This window comes from Neofelis nebulosa, chromosome 14 (genome assembly GCF_028018385.1).
Source record: "Neofelis nebulosa isolate mNeoNeb1 chromosome 14, mNeoNeb1.pri, whole genome shotgun sequence".
In the NCBI taxonomy this organism is placed as follows: Eukaryota; Metazoa; Chordata; class Mammalia; order Carnivora; family Felidae; genus Neofelis; species Neofelis nebulosa.
Genome location: NC_080795.1, coordinates 43866371 through 43885264, shown reverse-complemented (window position 1 = coordinate 43885264; position 18894 = coordinate 43866371).

Sequence of the window (18894 nt, the reverse complement as noted above, 5' to 3'; positions counted from 1 at the left end):
TCCCCATCTTATATGGTGCAAATACATTGAACTGGTCATTTATTTTAAATTAACTCAGTGCGGGGCTGAAAAACACAGTTCCCCGATGATGGCAAAATTATTCCAACGAGGTTGCCTTTGGGACTGTGCACCATAAAGTGATCTTTATAGGTCAGTGTTTTTCATTCCAATGTGCTGTTGAAAGGTAAATGTCTGGCACCAGGCAAAGGGGTTGTTTGACCAACGGGGCTTTATGGCCTGTACTTCTTAAAATTCCATTTTCTTTTTTCTTTTCGCCTTTACTCACTGTTGGGACATGTGGAAAACAGACGCTTTGAGCAGAGAAGACATTCAAAGGTCTCCCTGTTCTCGCGGCAAAATATAAACAAACATGCTGGTCATCAGTTTCCAGATTTTTCCCATTTATTGCTTTCATTGCAGCTGCCTGTCCTCACTACAAGAATCGGCTTTCTCTCCCATTTGGAGACTCTCTTTAGCAGAGGAAAGGAGTGGATGGTTAGAATCCTCTCTGTCTTTAAGGATTTCTGACCCTATTGGATCCAAATATTGCCTTTTTCTGGAGCTTAGTCCCCAAGTGCTATAACCCAGCGCCTTGGCTTCCTGCCAGAATGTCCCAAAAAAGAGTGGAAGGGGGTTGCCCCTCTGAACTGCAGTGTGGCTTTTGTGGCTTTTAGCTCATTATTGCTGGCTTTGTTTATCAGCCTTTCTCCCAGTGTTCCCTACCTCCTGGTTCCTAACTCTGAGTTTGGCCAAAGAGTGGGCACGGATAGCCAAGGACAAGGGGATAAAGAGCATGTCCTCATTCGCAACCTGCAAGATGGATGATGTTTCCCGAGAGTCTGGTGCTTGACATTGGGTGCACCTAGAGCCACTCACTCACTGGTGGAGGCTTTAAAACTCCTGCCCAGGCTGCCCTCAAGACCAATTACATCAGAACCTCTGGTGTGGGACCTAAGCATCAATATTTTGTAAAGCTTCTCAGGTAATTCTTAAGTGCAGCCAAAGTGGAGAACCACTGTCTTAAGTGTATTTGAGTGATTTTGACACTTTCTTGGTGTACCCTAGTGGGGCGGTATTGACTGTTTCTGTTTTTATTGCCTTAAAATAAATCAAACCTGAAAAAGACTGGGTCTGACGTTACCACCTGAGGTGTCCCTGAAACTCAGACGTTAGCATTTCTGCTTTCAACTTCTGCCATAGAAGGGCTTCAGACTTTTAAAGTGAGAAAGTCAACAGTTTTTCGTCACTCAATTAAGAACTGAAAGCCATAGTTATAAGTTATGGGGCATTATGGGGTATGGCTTAGAAATTGCTTCAGAAAGTACCATTAATTTTATTTTTTTAAGTTTATTTATTTTGAGAGAGTGCAAGCAGAGGAGGAGCAGAGAGAGAGGGAGAGAGAAGATGCCAAGTAGGCTCCACTCTGTCAGCACAGAGCCCACCATGGGGCTCGAACTCATGAACTGTGAGATCATGACCTGAGCTGAAATCAAGGGTTGGATGCTTAACCGACTGAGCCACTTAGCTGCCCTAGAAAGTACCACTTATTAATTAATTCGCATGTATGAAATTATATTGTTTATTAGAATTTGTTGTTATGGGCATACTTTCTTCATATTTATACCATGGGAACAATGAAAGACAACGTATCATGCCGAAACAGAAGGTAAAACCTTTTCTTTATTCATGTGCTTAGCTACAAAATCATTTACACTCCATACCCCTCCTCTCCAAAAACAAAATAAACAAAGCAAAAAATTAAGAAATGATGTTTCAAGCTTAGAAAGTTCAAATATACTTAGATGCAATCCTGTTGTTAATGATCAGTTTTCTATTGTGATTAGATTAGATTTTCTGCCATTTTGATAGCCAATTTCTGTATTAATCACCTCCAAGAGGCTTATACTGGAGTTGGTTTATTAAGACGATCACAGTGAATGTTCGAGCCCCCAGTTCCAGAAGATGGAACACAATTTATTGTCCAAGTGTCTGGATAAGCACAGGCTGGTTACCCTAATGTGAGTTAAGTCATCAGTATTATCACTACAACCTGTGTGGGCATCAGCCAGGAAATGAGAAGAAATAGCTCCAGGTCATGTCAAATAGTTCATAAGTTAACTTGTGAACTCCATGGTCATTTTTCACATCTCAGTCCTAGAGGAAGTCTCCGAGTTAGAGAATTTTAGAGATGGGACCTAAGACTTACCTGATGCCAGATGGCAGAAAGATCTCATCCCTTGTGCCAACTTTGAACTATTGGTCGTGGTTGTGTGGGATGTTGCACTGATAGACTGAGACAACATCTGGGCTCAGCAGGAGCAGCGCTGTCAGCAATGATGTCTGTGAAGGGTGTACGAGAGGAGGGCAGTGGCAGAAGATGGTTGGTATTTGTTGTGCCTTCTTTCGTCCAACCCTTTCCTCCTGTGACAACACCTGGTTGTTGTTTCCTCCTGGTTCTCAACATCACTGCATCCTGCAAACGTTTCAGGGGACTACAAAACATCCCAGTATCTATGACATACCCAGACCAATTAAATCGGAACATCCGGCTATAGGACCGTGGTGATTCCCATATGCCTCTCATGTTGAGAGTCACTTTCTTGTGGACACAGGACATAAGGGCCTTGAGTGATAATGTGACTTGCCCAATGCCATATAGATGTAGGTAGGACCTCTTTACCAGGTCTATAATTCTACCCACTCTTCTCTTCACCATACCCTATTGTCTTCATCAAAAATATTTAGAGAGGGGAGCCTGGGTGGCTCAGTCAGTTTAGCACCCAATTTTGGGTCAGGTCATGATCTCGTAGTTTGTGAGTTCCAGCCCCGCGTCGGGCTCTGTGCTGACAGCTCAGAGCCTGGAACCTGCTTTGGATTCTGTGTTTCCCTGTCTCTCTGCCCCTCCCTGCCCCTCCCTACTCATGCTCGCTCACTCTCTCTCTTACTCTCTCTCTCTCTCTCAAAGATAAATAAACATTAAGAAAATCTTTAAGGAAACACATGAATAACAGCACATGGATTATTTTGTCTGCTCACTTTTAGAACAGTGGTTCTCAACTTATGAGTAACAAGCACAGACTTTCTAGACTAAATGGATTATAAGCAGTCATAGTTTAAAATTACTGCTTTGAAAAATATATGAATAATTCATTTTATCGAGTAAAATACAAATATATTTAGAAGCATCGCTGAGTTTAGGGTAGCTTTTGGACCTTTCATGTTTTCTCAGTATATAATACCCTCTCGGTTACCACCACGCTAGGGTTGGGCACCACTGACCCAGACCTGAGAGGTTCATGAAACAGTGCAGCTATGAAGAGCCCAGAGTTTCACCTGGACTAATTACAGGCTCCATGATTACCTGCAGACTAACTCTGACATCAGTGTTGCTGGCCTGTCGACTACTGTTGATGTACATGAGAATGAGAAGGTCTTTTCAGGACACATGTGGCTCAAAATATTCTGACTCTTGGGTACCTGAAAATGACATCCTTGAGACTGAGTCAGGGAGGATGCCCGTGATGCTTCAGCCTGGAGGCATTTAGAGGCTCTTTCAGATCAGCAGCTGCTATCCAATTGCAGAATGTGATGGAGTTCATGATCATGTGGTTTGCCGTCGTGTTTCTTGTGTTTGTATGAATATTCATGTACACAACTTCATTTCATTCTAGCTGGAAAACCTTGTGTAAATCACTTTTCCTCCCTAGGATCCAATTTTCTAATCTCGCAGAAAGAAGGATTAGTCCCTTCCATTTTAAGAAACTGTTTCCTATGGACCCATAGCCGAAAGGTTATTATTCTACAGATGAGGATCTTGGGGCCTAGAGGTGTACAAAGCAACTTTCCTAAGACCATACTTCATTATTAGAAAATACTGGACTCAAAATGAGATCCCTTAACTCAAAAATCTATTTTCTTTCTACTAACAAGGCTAAATAAAGATGTTGGGCTATACCAAAATTTTTAAGGCATCCTTGTAATTTACCACACCTTCTTCATTCTCTGTTCCAGCACTTCTGGAGGGTTCTCTGAGCCCAGAAGCCTACACATGTTTGGCAATCCCAGATGCACATTTTTCCTGTCACCTGTGAACTGGGTAAGAGGCCCACCTAAAAGATGGAATCGTTTCTTCCTTAGGGCCAGCTCTGGAACAGGAGCTGGGAAATGAGACATTTAATTCTGTAAAATATATGTTTCTTGAACTCTGACTTATTTACTGGGAGCATTGGAGACATGCTCCAATGAGTGAGAAGGGGTTTCTGCCTTTGCCTTGTTTGAGAGGGAGACTGACACATGAATAAACAGTGACCAATAAGACAGATTGATAAGTTAGCTGGTTGTAGCAGATGTGACCGATTGGCCAATTTTACACCCATTTCCAGACCCCTTGCCTGTACCCCCACAGAAAAAGCTAAATAGTTGCTTTTCTAGCTCCTGTGAAGAAAGGTAGTTATATGAATAGTCTTGCCAATATTCTCAATGACACACGCCTTATAAGATGACAACTAAGATAGGTCCTGTGAAGGAGAGAGGCATGATCTTGGGGTGGGGGTGGGGGGGCAGGAAAGCATTTCCTGAGGACATGATGCTCCAGCAGAGAGTTGAGGGATGACAGGAGTTAACTGGGCCACGAGGGCCACAAAGAACATTCCAGCAGGAGAACACCATGTTCAAAGGGCCTGTGGTGAGGGGGGCGGGAGAGAGGTGTGTGTCAGGACCTGAAAGGAGATAAGCTGGCTGGGGTGGGGAAGTGAGCGAGGGCTGTGTGAAGCAGGCTCTTACTCACCTCTCCTGATGGTTCCTGCCACGTGGACGGAACTTCATTCGTTGTGGCCTTCTGGGCCTGCTTCTACCCCTCACTCAGTTACCTTCCTTGGGGTGGAGTGGGAATGACCTCTGGAGCGGGCAGGGGCAGCTCAAGAGTCTTCCTTTGTTCTAGGGAGGGAGCTGCCTGCAGTGAGCCTGAGGGTCCTCTGGTCCTCCAGGGAGAGACTCTGCCCATGGGTGGCCTGCGATCAGTACTGCCTCCTCCAGGGCAGGGAAGTCTGCCTACTTTGGGGGCTCAGGGTGTGGAAGCATACCCACACACAGGTTCTGGCCACAGCCTCCAAACTGCTTTTATCATGAACGTGGTTGCTGTCGTGGCCCCTAGCAACTTACACCTTTGTCCTCTCTGTTGTCCGGAACTTAGGTGGGAAAAAGGATTTCTATTTACGGCGCCCTCAAAAACCCCAAGAGGCATGGTTGCAAATACAGAGACGATCGGGCTTCAAACCACACAGAGCTTCATGGTCTTCGTCGAAAGGTTTAGATTCCATCCAGTACGCAGTCAAGGTCTTTGCAGAGGTTTATTAGCAGGAGAGGGACCTGATCAGATTGGCATTTTGAGAAGTTCCTTCTGGCTGCTTCACAGAGAATGGAATGGGAAATTCTTAAGCGTGGATGGACGTCTTCCTCTGGGTCCCGACAGAGTGGTGGGGGGCAGGGGAGAGTCAGAAACAGCTCTTTGTCCCCCAGCCTCAGCTCTGGCTGAAGGGGGCAGGTGTGGCTCTCTCTGACCCATCCTCACAACCTCCATGGTAGGCTAGATATAGACTGAGAAATGCAGGGCTTGCTTTGAACGGTAGTGATGGATGACCCAATTTTGTTGTTTTCCAGTTGTTTGGGCTAAAGAAGAAAAGTTAAAACGCACTCTCAGGTTAAAAGAAATGCTGTTTGAGTGATGGAAGATGGATTGACAATGCTTCTTTTCATATCCAGATGGTGTCTATCTCTGGGTCCATGGGTGAGATAGAAGGAGCTGTGGCATGCAGGGGGAAAGCTGCAGCTCAGCTGCGTGGGCGTCGGGAGGAGGCAGCGTGCGCTGGTGGTCAGTTGTGATCAGAGCTTGGAGGAGACACAGGGGACTAGGAAGGAATAACGAGGAGGATGTACTGTAAATAAGGGGCCAGGGAAGCCTCTCTGAGGGAGTGATTTATAAGCAGAAACCTGAAGGGTGAGAAGATGTGAGCCCTAGGGCAGGGTGGTGAGGAGTGGGGAGCAGGAGGTGAGGGATTATTAGGTCAGGATGAGGCGGGGGGTGGGGGGGTGGAGGTGGGGGTGGGGGTGGGAAGATCCGGACCAGTGCAGCATGAGTTGGAGACACAGAGGGGCCCATTATCCCATTATACCAAGTCACAAAGTCTCGTGGGAAGGAGGAAGCAACTGAGCCAAGGAATGAGAGGCTGACCTAGGAGGGCTTCTTAGAGGAGGTGGCATTTGAACTGGGTTTTGAAGCCTGAATAGGAATTTTCAGGCAGAAAAGGCCAAGAAGCACATTTTAGGGGGCAAAATAGCTTGGTGAAGGCAGAGAGACATGAAAAGACATGATCTGGGAGACCCATTTTTTTTTTTTTTTTAATTCTTCAGAAAAAAAAAGCTGATTAATACGATGGCCTCTGGCTCCAGTTATGTTTCCCCATTTCGTGTTTTCTTTCCCATGTGTTTGTGTACTGCCGAGGGGCATCTGGGTGTTTTCACTGAAAATAAATCTCAGGTATTTTATTTACTGTTCATGCTATGAAAAGCCCTTAGTGTTGGGCAAGGTTAGGCAGAATGCAACCACAACTGTCCCCAGTATGTTTGTTTCCACAGCCTGCTTATTCAAGGCGGATTGGAGGAGGTGTGTTTCATTGCAGAGATGAACTCAAGTTTGAATGTTGATCTGAGAAGCTGAACGCTCAGAGGCTCACAGTGGCTTTACTAGGCCAGGGAGTCAGGACCCTGTCGGCAAAGAGAAATTGAGAATAAAGAAACCTCCTGAATAATTCAAGTCAGAAATGGAAAACTTTGGTTTCAACTGTGCTTCTGGAGAGATCCTTACTTCGTTCTCTCAATGCTCCCCAGCTCAGCACTCAGAGGCCAGCTCCTAAAGAGGCAGCAATTAGAGATCACTGTCCGTTAGGACTTGCTTATCGCGCCTTCCCCACAGCACGGCCCCTTTACCTTGGAAGCCACGAGAAGCTAAGCATTCTGCCTCCCTCTTCCTCTGGTCTCCTTTACAGGCCCTCATCTGAATCTAGCTTGGGCCCTCCCCAGCCCTCCAGATCCTTCCACTACGCCTTCCTGTCTCATGGTCTGTCATCAGCAAAATCCCCAGACCCTCCCATTATTTTCTGGACATTTGCCGCCACTTCCTGCAGCCCCAGATGAAATCCCCGTAGCCCTGTCAGAAGATGTTTTCTTTCTTTTTTCTCTCCTGCCTTCTCATACCCTGGGCATGGAGGCTGGCGAGATCTCCCCTGCTGCTTCCAGTCTGCTGTTCTTCCCGCTGTCTAAAGTATCCAGGGCGTCTGAGACACCCCCCTGGGGCTCTACGTGGTCCTGCCCCCCTTTTGTGTCATCTGCCTTCCTCCTCCTCTCACCCCCTCATTTACTGACAATTCAGTAAATGTTCAGCCTGTTCCCTCACCACAGGCCTCAACTGCATTCAGTGCTCCCCGACCACCACCTGCTTCCCTTCCAGCCCGTTTCCCCAGCAGCCCAACTCAGGGGCTTCTGTGGCCTCCCTCAGACCTCTGATCCGTCCTATTCCTTTGGTGTGCTATCTCTTCCCTCCTCAGTCAGCTGAGATCTCACGGGCCATCTTGCACACATTTTCTTGCACGCCGCTCAACTCCTTTGTTTGTCTCCCCCTGCTTCGCACTTGCCGGTGACCCTCCAAGCCCGGTTAAATCCTGCTCTCTTGACTGTCACGCGTCTGCACCAAGCAGCTGAGTATGGCTTGCAAAGAGCACAGAACCTTGCGATGGGCTATATTTTACTTTACTTTACTTTACTTTACTTTATTTTTAACTTAATTTAATTTATTTCAAATTCAAGTTAGTTAACATACAGCGTAGTCTTGGTTTCAGGAGTAGAACCCGGTGACGACGGGCTGTATTTTAAACTCAGGGCTATGGACCCAAGAAGCCTCTCCGCCCTGCCTGGCGGTGCTGCTGCTTCGTGTATCTCGTGTATCTCGTCAACTCCTTCCCCCTCCTCCCAGAGGAGTGTTTCACTCCTCTCCTCTCTGGCCTCAGACCACCAAGGCTCTCCTCCCGCCACTCAGGGCCTCGCTTCTTCGCTGAGAAAATGAATGCAATTGAAAGAGGACTCTGATGGGCTCTGACCCCCCGAACTCTGGTTCCAAGTGCTTCGGTGCCACGGGCTCTCCCTTCCTCTGTCACCCGAGCATGAGTCGTCACTCCTGCCTAAGGCTGGCTCTCACCTGCACTCTGGACCCCATCCCTGCACTGGCAGGACACTGGTCCTGCCATTGCCTGGCCCCTTCTGCATCGTCCATCGTTCTGTTGGAGCATTTAAACATAATGCAGTACCTCATAGCCTAACCCGCATCCTGTTCGGGCTGCAGCTTCATTTTGTGCTCCCCCTTTTTATATTTTATTTTATTTTATTTATTTTATTTTATTTCATTTTATTTTATTTATTTCGTGTCATGTCGTGTCGTGTCGTGTCATGTCATGTCATGTCATTTCATTTTTTAGAGAGAAAGAGAGAGAGAACACGAGTGGGGGAGAGGAGCAAAGCCTTAAGCAAAGGCTTAAGTAGGCTCCACACTCAGTGCAGAGCCTGACGTGGGGCTCGATCCTATCCTGGGGTCGTGACCTGAGCTAAAATCAAGAGTTGGGCGCTCAACCGACTGAGCCACCAGGCCCCCCTTATGCACCCCTTTATACCAAAACTCCTTCAAAGAGCTGTCTATTTGCTGTCTCCATTTCTTCACTTGTTCTCTCTTTAATCTACTCCCGTCGGGTTTTGTTCCTCATTGCTCCACCACACTCTGTGTCTACACCGACCGATCCAGTGGAGAATTCACACTCCTCAATTCAGGAGCATCATTTGACATGCCACTTCCTCCTTCACGAGGCACCCTTCACTTGACTTCTAAGTACTGCAACGTCCTGGTTTCCCTCCTACACCACTGCTCATCCCTTCCCACTTTCACTTGCTGGATCCTTCTCTTCTGGACCTCCAGGAATTGGACCACATCAGGACTCTGCCTTGAACTTCTTCTCTTCTTTAGCCACACACTCACTTCCTGGTCATCTCTTCCAGGCCCTTGGCTTTCAAAGCCATCTGTAGGCTGATGACTCTCACACTGATAGCTCTTGCTTGGAGCTCTCCCTGATCTTATTTCCTGCCCAGGAGCACACTTGCAGTTGTGCAAATTAGGCTTCACACAACTCCAGGAAGTAGCATTGGTATGGGTAATAATCACAGATTTGGGTATTTATTAAATGAGTTTTCTGGCATTTGGTAATAAAGTGACAGGGGAGTGTTTTCTTGGTTTGGACCAAGTCATCTTGTGGACTAGTGGGCAGGGCTGTTACAGCTTTACCCTCCACTGGGCTGAGCAACAACCATCCTCCCTCGTGACTCTTCTTTAGGCAAGCCAAGCATACACCTGCCTGTGCCAGAGCACTGCTCTCCCCTGGCCTCGATCCTGCCATCCAGGTCGAGGCTTCCCTGCCTGCTCACGTCATTCCAGGCATTCCTTAAATATTACCGCCCTAGATCAAGTAACAGCCCTCACTTCTCTCCTACTTGACTGTTTTTTACATATTTTTACTAGTTATTTTTTAAATGAAGTTTTTAGAAGTTTTAATTCCAGTGTAGTTAACATACAATGTTATATGGGTTTCCGGTACACAATATAGTGATTCAACAATTCCATACATTACTCAGTGCTCATCAGACAAAGTGTACTCTTTAATCCTCACCCCTGCTTTACTATTTTTAATAGTACTTATCTCTCTTTTGTATTGTATTGTAAATACAGTTTCTTACCTGTTTTTTTGTCATCTCCACCACGCTTTGAAACCCAGGAGGGCAGGGGCTTTGTTTTGTTCGTTGTTGAATTCCCAGAACCTAGAACAGTGTCTGTCATGGGACAGGTGCTCAATAAAAACTACTTGCTGAGTAGGGGAATGAATGAGTGGGTAGCATGGCTATACTTCCTCATGTCACTAGCTTATGTCCTCGTACCCCATACGTAGTCGGTATTATGGACTGAATGTTCGTGTTCCCCCCCAAATTCATATGTCGAAGCCCTAAGCTCCATTGTGATGGTATTTGTTGGTATTTGAGGAAGTAATCAGGTTTAGATGAGGTCATAAGGATAAGGCCCCGTGATGGGATTAGTGCCCTTATGAGAAGACGTGCCAGACAGGTTGCTTCCTCTCTCTTTCCACCATGTGGAGCCACAGCAAGAAGGAGGCAGGCTCCAAGCCAGGAAGAGAATGTTCACCAAGAACCAAATCTGTTGGCACCTTGACCTTGGATTTCCCAGACTCCAGATTGTGATAAATAAATGTCTGTTGTTTAAGCCGCCCAGTCTATGGAATTCTGTTATAACAGGCTGAGCTCACTAAGACTGGGTGCTCATTAAATGGGAATGATAATAATGCTAAACTCCTGGGGATGTTGCAAGTCTTAAACCACATAAGGCATGTACATGTGAGCTGTATACAGACTCTTACTGTTGCTTTTATTGCTAAGAAATTAACTGGTAGGGACAGGAATTCGAATTTCATTTATCCATTTATTGCACAATTATTTCTGAGTCCCTCATATGTGCTACATTCAGGATTCAAGGTTCTGGGGATACAATGGTGAATAAACAAAATCTTTGTCTTCCTGGAGCTCAAGAACTTTCAGATTAGATTTCTTTCTTTCTTTCTTTCTTTTTTAGGCTTTGCCCCAATTTCACTTGGGTGTGGTCTTAGCGCAAGGTGCAATCTGTAACGCAGAGGAAGGGTGAGTGAGCATGGAAGTCAGGGAGGGCAGTGATATTTTCAGATGCCAGCTGTTGTCAGTAAAGCTGCATGGATGGGAAAGTTACTCTGTCTCTGTAAACCTCATTTGTCTCTTCAGTAAAACTCAGGAACTAATGAAATCTACCTTGCTGGGCTGTTGTGAGGGTAATTTATGTAACGAATGTGGCATCCGGTGAGAGTTAAGTGCGCCAGGAGTGTGACTTGTGGAGCCATTTTTAGGGGAGGTCAAGGAGGGAACAGCTCCCAAGGGAGAAACTTTCAGATCTCAGCAGAAGAAGGAAGATTTCTCACAGTGGTCCTGGCTGTAGGCAAATTCGTTTATAAGGGATTGACGATTACAAAAAGACATTATAGCAGGGCCTGGTGGGGAGGGAGAGAGGGAAGCAAGGCTGGGACGAGAAAGATGAGCCAAGCAGACCTGAGAAATAATGAAAAGTGGTCTCAGGAAGATTTGTTGGAGGAGATCATTTCCGAATCCCAGGGATGAAGGAAGGTGGGATGGGCTAATGGGTTTGGAGCCTGAGAATGTAAAGGAGAGAGATCCGCTAGAGGAAAGTAGGCCTATGTTTACTTAGCTGAGAACCTGAGTGGCTTTGGATTCTCTAGTGGGGTGGGAAGTTGCTGAGGAGAGCTGGAGAGGGCCTTTACTGGAGTGAAATGCATTTGGAGTCTCTGGGTGCCCTTGGGGAGGTCGGTGGGGGAGATGGTGAGGGAAGGGATGGCAAAGGGAGGAGAGGAACAGCACAGAGCAGGAGACTGTGGTGGCTAGAATGACTTAAGAACAAGCATGATTAAGTTGCAATTTCAAGCTGATAGCTGCATGTTGTGGCCACGTGACCTTTCCCCATGCTAAGCAGAGCCCCAGCCTTTTTTGACGTTGGCAACATTCTTGTTTTGGTGGATGGTTTCCAGTAGGGTTGAGGGGATTGACTAAAGTAACCTTTCTGGTAGGCATTTTCATTCAACCCAGTACTTCACACGCATGTATGTGCATGCATGTGCACACGTACACACACACACACACACACACACACACACACATAGTGACATACATTATTCCACGAAATAAGACTTATCCTTACTTTGTGTGATAAAGTAACAGCATAAAGTTAAACGTCACATGTGGTATTATTAACTCTTAAAGGCAACATAGAAATGATTTTAAATAATAGAACATATTTATAATTTCAAATAAAGATGATATGATGAGATAGTTGTGTTTGCCCAGGGTCATAAATTCATCCCAAGACGCACGGGGACAAGACTCCAATCGTATCTTGTGGGCTGCTGATTGCAAGTGTTCTGCTTTGAAATGCGGTCAAGGGTGAAAATTTAGTTCACCCGGCTGGGTTACTGTGAATGATAATATCTGCAATATGCTTTTAATAATTAAGGCATTCTTATTCAATCTGAATCCAAAATGATGAACGTAAACACTAAGTCTGCTCATCATTCTTCAGGGTGAATGAGTAAGTTGTAATAATTTATTCTCTGGACAACGCCAAGTTAAGCTCAATTATCGAGTTGGGGCTTGGGAAAGAAAATGGATTTGTAATCCAAGTATTTTTCTTTAATGTTCCAATTTCCCTTTTGGGAATTTGAAAATGAAAAGTTTGGGGCAGAAGGGAGTGGTGACAATATCTCCACTTCTATTTCATTTGGGCTGATTTCATGAGTAATGTTCTCCTTGCTGTGTCATAACAACAGTGGGAATATTTAGTAGATAGGGCCATTACTTATGTCTTGCTTCCTAGGCAAATAAGATCTTTTGAAACCCCCAGGTATGTGGAGTACCTTGTTGATTTTCCTCTATGGTTTCAAATTTAGTTTGTGAAGAATACTGAAAATATCAGTGAAATATGCGAATTTTATTAACAAACATCATCTTTGATAAAATTGCCAAATGAAACTGCTTCTCAATTAGAACACTGAATCTCATTCCAGAGTTCACATACCCCGCTTAACACTTTCCTCTGTAACACTTAGGATGACTCAGTAAGTGGATATGATTAGCTCTAATCCCCGAAAAACCCAAAAGTCAGCCATTTAGTGAGGTTCCTTCAATAAAATTAACAATTTAGCCTACATTTTCCAACTCGTCCATGAGATTTGGCATAATATCTGTGAGATGTCCAGACCTCAAGACACATAAGCCAGATTTCAAACAGCACTGTTCTTAGTAGCTAATAACTTAGTAGCTAATAACGTTTTCTAATAACTGGACTGTGTTTTCTAGCTTTGTTTACTGTCCTGTGCCTTTTAAGCTCTTGATAATGCTTTTGTTTAATTCACATTGATCAACAATGTCTATTTCGAGATTCAGTTGAAACCATATAACAAATTCTCCAGGAATTGTGTCCCTACACCTGCTGACACACATGAAGCAGATTGCTTCTCTTACAATATCAGTGCCTCCTCTCATTGGGTCTCAGAATCTTTACTAGTAATTGTGTTCCGTACAACGATAGTGTGTTTTCATTAAGAGAAAGAGCTTTCATTTTATCTGCTGATTTCTTATTAAACGTTACATACACTGTATCCACGTGTGCTGAAAGAATAATATTTTTAAGAGCTTCATTTTCCATTTCTCTTTTGCCACTTAAGATGCCATTATATATGAGATTAGGTTTTTCTTGTTAACTGTTGCAGAATGACTAAGAATACCAAAAGCACACACTTACATAGGACTCCCTGTGGGCAGACTCTTTTCTGTGGGCCTTTACATGGGTTATCTTTATAATAGCACCATAGACTAAGAACTGTTATAATTTTTATTTTGCAGTTGAAGAAATGAGGCACAGAGGGGGCAAAGTAACTTGCCCAAGGTATTACAACCAGTAAGAGGAGGATCTGGAATTCAAACCCAGCAACTCACTCCAGAATTTGGTTCATAATCAATACATTGAGCTACCTCTCGAATTGGAAATTGTGTCAATAATGTATATCCTTCCCCTCCCCATACTTGAAAAGACGTGAGAGATTTATTGAAAATATATAATGACCAAAAAAAATACATTGGGTTCTCTCATTTTCAAAGGATTCTGCGTGTTAGATAAAGCCTGAATTTTAAGTAATCTTCATTGTAAAATCTCACAGTTGCTCTTAACCTTTTAGAATGAAGTTCAAATTAAGTCCCAGTGTATTGACTAGAGTCAGCATTTTGCTCAATATTGTTAGTCTTTAATTTCCAAACTCAGGACTTGAACTTGCACACATGCCTCTAGATTTTTTTACCTCATCATTCCTTGATCTTCATCCATTTTAAGGACCATTTATTATATTTCAACAAAAAGGTGATAATTGTTGAGAAACTAAAAAAATATCTGGTAGCATCCTTTCTGAAAAAGAACTTCTAAATTTGTAACCTGTTGGGACTTTGTGAATTAAGCCTTACTAAGCAGAGCCCCAGGGTGTTTGATGGTGAGCCATAGTTTAGTTTAACAAAAGACCACAAGGAAATTGAAATAGAGCAGTTGATTGCTCCCAAGTCCTGGAGGAGGGTGGAGAGAAATGACCCTGCTGGGAGGTCAAGGCGGGATGCAGGCAGGGAGAATGGAAGGACCTGGGGTGCAAGCTTCCGATAGGGTTCATGGGTGTCATGATTTAGGGTTTCTGGGCTAAGGTCTAGATTGGCCAATTCAAATAAAAAAGAGCAGGGTTTTGATAGGCTCTTTAAGGATTTTATCTAAGGGGCACACAGGGGGAAGGCCCTGGGAGGCAGGGCAGACTGTTGCTCAAAAGGGCTGCTGGGGAGATCAGAGGAGGAACTTCCATTTCCCTGTGACTCTGTGGACTGCTATCTAGGGCATGCGCTCATTGGAGGAACTGGTTTCAGTTTAAGGCCTCTGCAGGCCACTTGGCCACACAGAATGACCGCTGAGGCAGCAATATTATCGAGTAATTTAGCTAATCTCTCAACAAACCAGCACTCAGTTGAATGGCTACTATTTTGCTGACAAGGGAAATACAAATTGTCATAATATAAAATAAAAGGATACCAAATTAACCCTCCCATTATGGTAATGGTCAAATTGACCATCATAAGCTGAGAAATAGAATGAGACGTCAACGAGAGAAGGAGCAAATGACCCATTCCCAGCCACCATGTGCATTCATCATGTGCCCACCACGAAGTCTCTCCAGCGGTGGGAGCAGCTGAGCACGGTATTAGCTGCAGTGTTTACACTGCCAGGATTCCTCCTACAAACTCTGATATTTTCCAGTTAATTAAAAAGATGCAGGTTGTAACCTACCACAGTAATTTGACGATCCTCCGGTGAAAGAGACCTACAATTTGAAAACCCTCAGTGAAAGAGAGGGAGTTTCCCCATTGCTTCTATGTCAAGGTGGAGAGAAATGAATGTCCACAAGATGTGGAGTCAAGAATGGGAATTATGGCAAGTTTAGTGGAGCAATAATACAGTTAGTCCCAGAAGTGACCATGAGAGCTTCGAACCTTTGTGAAGTCTCAGGAACTTGGGAAGGGCATTGGGATTTCCCTGGGGTATAGATGGAAGTGTGAGCCAGTCGTAAGGTGGCCCCCGATGCCATTTGTTTGACCACAGTAGCAGTGGAATGACGTGGTCAAGTGTCATAGGCTTTGGGGCATGGCTGCTGAGTCTGAATCCTGGTTCTGCTACTTAGCAAGCAGCTGTATGCAGGTTACTTAACCTATACTGTGGCTCAGTTTTCTCATTTGTAAAATGGGGATAGTAATAGTATTAAATTTAGAGGATTATGATGAAGATTAAATGAGTTACTATATACCATGCATGAAAAATATTTAGAACAGTGTTTGGAATGTGATATGAATCCACTGAAAGTTAGCTTTTTTTTTTTTTTTAAGTTTATTTATTTACCTTGAGAGAGTGTGCACAAGAGTGAGAACATGGGGGAAAGGCAGAGAAAGAGAGGCAGAGAGAGAGAGAATCCCAAGCAGGCTCTGCACCAGCAGCGTGAGCCCGATGCACGGCTTGAACACATGAACCATGAAATCATGACCTGAGCTGAAATCAAGAGTGGGACGCTTAACCGACTGAGCCACCCAGGTACGCCTCCATCCTTTTTTTTTTTTAATTATCAAGGGGACTCGTGTTCAGGCAAACTATAGGAATTGAAGGAGTTTTCAGCGTTGCTGTAAACCACCATCTGAAGGTGGCCTCTCTGGGTGAATGGCTTTTCCTGACATTAGGTGACTTTGAAACACTGTAATCCCCCATCAGACCCACCCAAGAGTCTGTCCCCTGCTGTAGGACTCTGTGTTCAGAGACTTCACATCCATGTCCAGTAGCTGGAAATGGGTCAAACAAGACAATGTCAATCGACACTTGTCCATGAGAAGCATGACAGAGTTTAAGATGTAGGAGGAGAGGCAGCTATGGTCTGGGGCAGGGTGTGCTCACGGAGTGGACGTGTAAAATGGAGCAGAGGTGGAGGCAGTTGATATTGAGGTAATTCAGAAATGTGATGTATGGAAGTTGGATATATCATTGCAGGTAGCTTAGACCACTGAGAAAGAGGACAGGCTGTGGACAGAGAGTAGACTGTAAATCAGAGGTCAGAGCAAGTAAGTGTGGGGTCACGGAAAGGGCAAGAGTGGCAGGGGGGACAGAGAGTGCTGTGAGATTCAAGAAGACAGTTTTCTGCAGTGGGGTAGGGGGGTGGAATCAAAGACATCTAGAGGCAACATAGGGATACTGATGCTGCCTCCTGGCCTGGAGTGTCCTGGGTCGGGGAGGGGAGAGCAGTCCAATTTGAGAGGTCAGATAGAGAAATGCTGTCCTTTGGAGTGTGGGCATGGCTGAGGGCATTCTGAAGGGATCAGACTGTTAGGGTAGAAAGCAGGTTCTAAAGAAGGGGAAGAGCAGATGGAGGGACGTGGTGGAAAGCCACATGGGATGGTGAAATGTAGTGCCCGGTGATGACAAGGGCCATAACCTAGGGGGTGCCAAGAATACAGAAACTGGGGACGTGAGCTGATGTGACCTGAGGAAGGCAGCTCTGGGAGGGGCAGGCCTGCCACAGCTTCCCCTGCTGTGTAGGCTTTAAATAAGCCTTCTTCCCTCCTTCCTTCTCTCCTTCCCTTTCACCCAGCCTCATTCCTACACCACAAACTGACAAAAGAGACTGATTTTTGTACATTACTCATAAACGTGGAAATGGGCCCACACCTTTCAAGATCCCTCATTTGTGATCTCCTGGAGATGGACCCCACAGGATCTTTAATTCTAGGCATTGGAACCTGTTGAAGTATGTGGTTGGAGGTGGTGCTCCCCACTGGCTTTACCACCCGGCCCAGGTGCTGGGCTTTTGCTTACGTACCACTGTGGCTCCTCCAGGGCTAAGCCCACCTTCTGTTTTAGGGACATTAGAGCATTTAGGGGACTGGATAAGGGAGGGACTATATGGGGCAGTTCTGATGGGGACTCAGCAATTCTGGTAGTTCAGGCTGCCAGATGAGCCAGGGGACGGGCTGTCGAAGGAAGACCCTGGTCTCACAGTGATGGGTAGGCATGGCCTCAACATGGCAGCTGCTCCCTTGAAGGATTGGGATGGTCTACAGATACTCGGTTGTCTCGTTATCGGCTCTGATGCCTCTGAACACAGTAGACCTCCCTCTCTGGGAGTAATTCCTGTACCCCACACCAGTTCTTTCGTCTCTGGCCACAGAGCCCCCCAGGGTCATGGCCCCACCATGCGAGTCCTCTCTCCCAGTCCTGATGACCTTCACCTTGTCTCCTGCGGAGGGAAGTTTGCCCCTTCCTCCATGCATTGTTTTCTAGTCTTTATTATAACATAAACTCGTGTCCATGTTCTCTTCCATGCAAGGATTTCTTTTTTGATTTTCAAGAGTTTGGCTTATAAGTAAAAGAGTCTGAATAGTAACTGTCTTCTTTTCTGTGTCCCTGTAGCTCAAGGACCTTTAGATGCCTGTGCCGCACTGGCGGATGGGGCTCTCTAATCTTTGTTACAGTACAGATTTGAAGTTCTGTTTCTCCCCGGGCCTTCTGTTCCCTTCAAGGTCAGCAAGTGAAGGAAGAAAGAAAAAGCCCAAAGATTAATATTGCAGGATCTTATCTCAGCACACGCACTATTGTTCAGGAACAGACCTCAAAGGGCTGCTCCCGGATAGGCTCTCTGTCATGGGCACTGCATGTGAAGGGATCTGCCTAGCAAGCTGCTATCTTAATCAGGATTCTTCCGGAGGCGACTGTCAAAAGCTTCTTGGAAAATATTTTGTAAATGGATACCCAAGTATCTCTCTGTACTCAGAGGCAGGGGAGTAGCTGCTCAGATAGTGCCTGGTCCACACAACTGGAAGATTCTTCTTATTGTGTGTCCTTCTTTGTTTATGTAGTCTGATTTTTATTTCCTCTGATCACTTGGTAGAATATGGCCACCCAAGGCTCTCAAGCTTATGTGATATGGGTTGGCCATTTGGATGCTGCCTGCAACTGTCCTTCCTCAAGCTCAGAATCCCAGGATGGGGCATCTGATGTCTTTGCTCAGATCAGGCATTTGTTCCTGTTATGGTCATCTGGTGTAGGGGTAGGTAGGGGTAGCAAGGGCCATGAGAGGGCTCAGACCATAGAGAATGGTTACAGATGGACACACAGAGCACCAGCTGAGGCAGCTCCTCCCTTGCCCCTGAATACAGACAGACACCCTGGTACCCTTTTACAAGGTATTTCCCAGGAAGCTTTGACACTTGTTACCAGAAGAGTCTGGATTAAGATAGCAGCTGGCCGGCAGGTCCCTTCACAAACAGGGCCTGTGACAGAGAGCCTGTCCCACACAGACCTGTGAGGTCTGCTCCTGAATAGTAGTGTGAGTGCTGTCTCTGAGAGTAGAGAGGTAGGGGCAGACCATTCTCAAAAGGTGAGGGAATTGGGGTGCCTGGGTGGCTCAGTTGGTTAAGTGTCCGATTCTGGCTCAAGTCGTGATCTCACGGTTCACGAGTTCAAGCCCTGCATCAGTGCAGAGCTCGCTTCAGATCCTCTGTCACCCTCTCTCTCTGCCCCTCCCCAGGTCGTTCTCTGTCTCTGTCTCTCTATCTCTCTGTCTCTCCCCCCCTCCC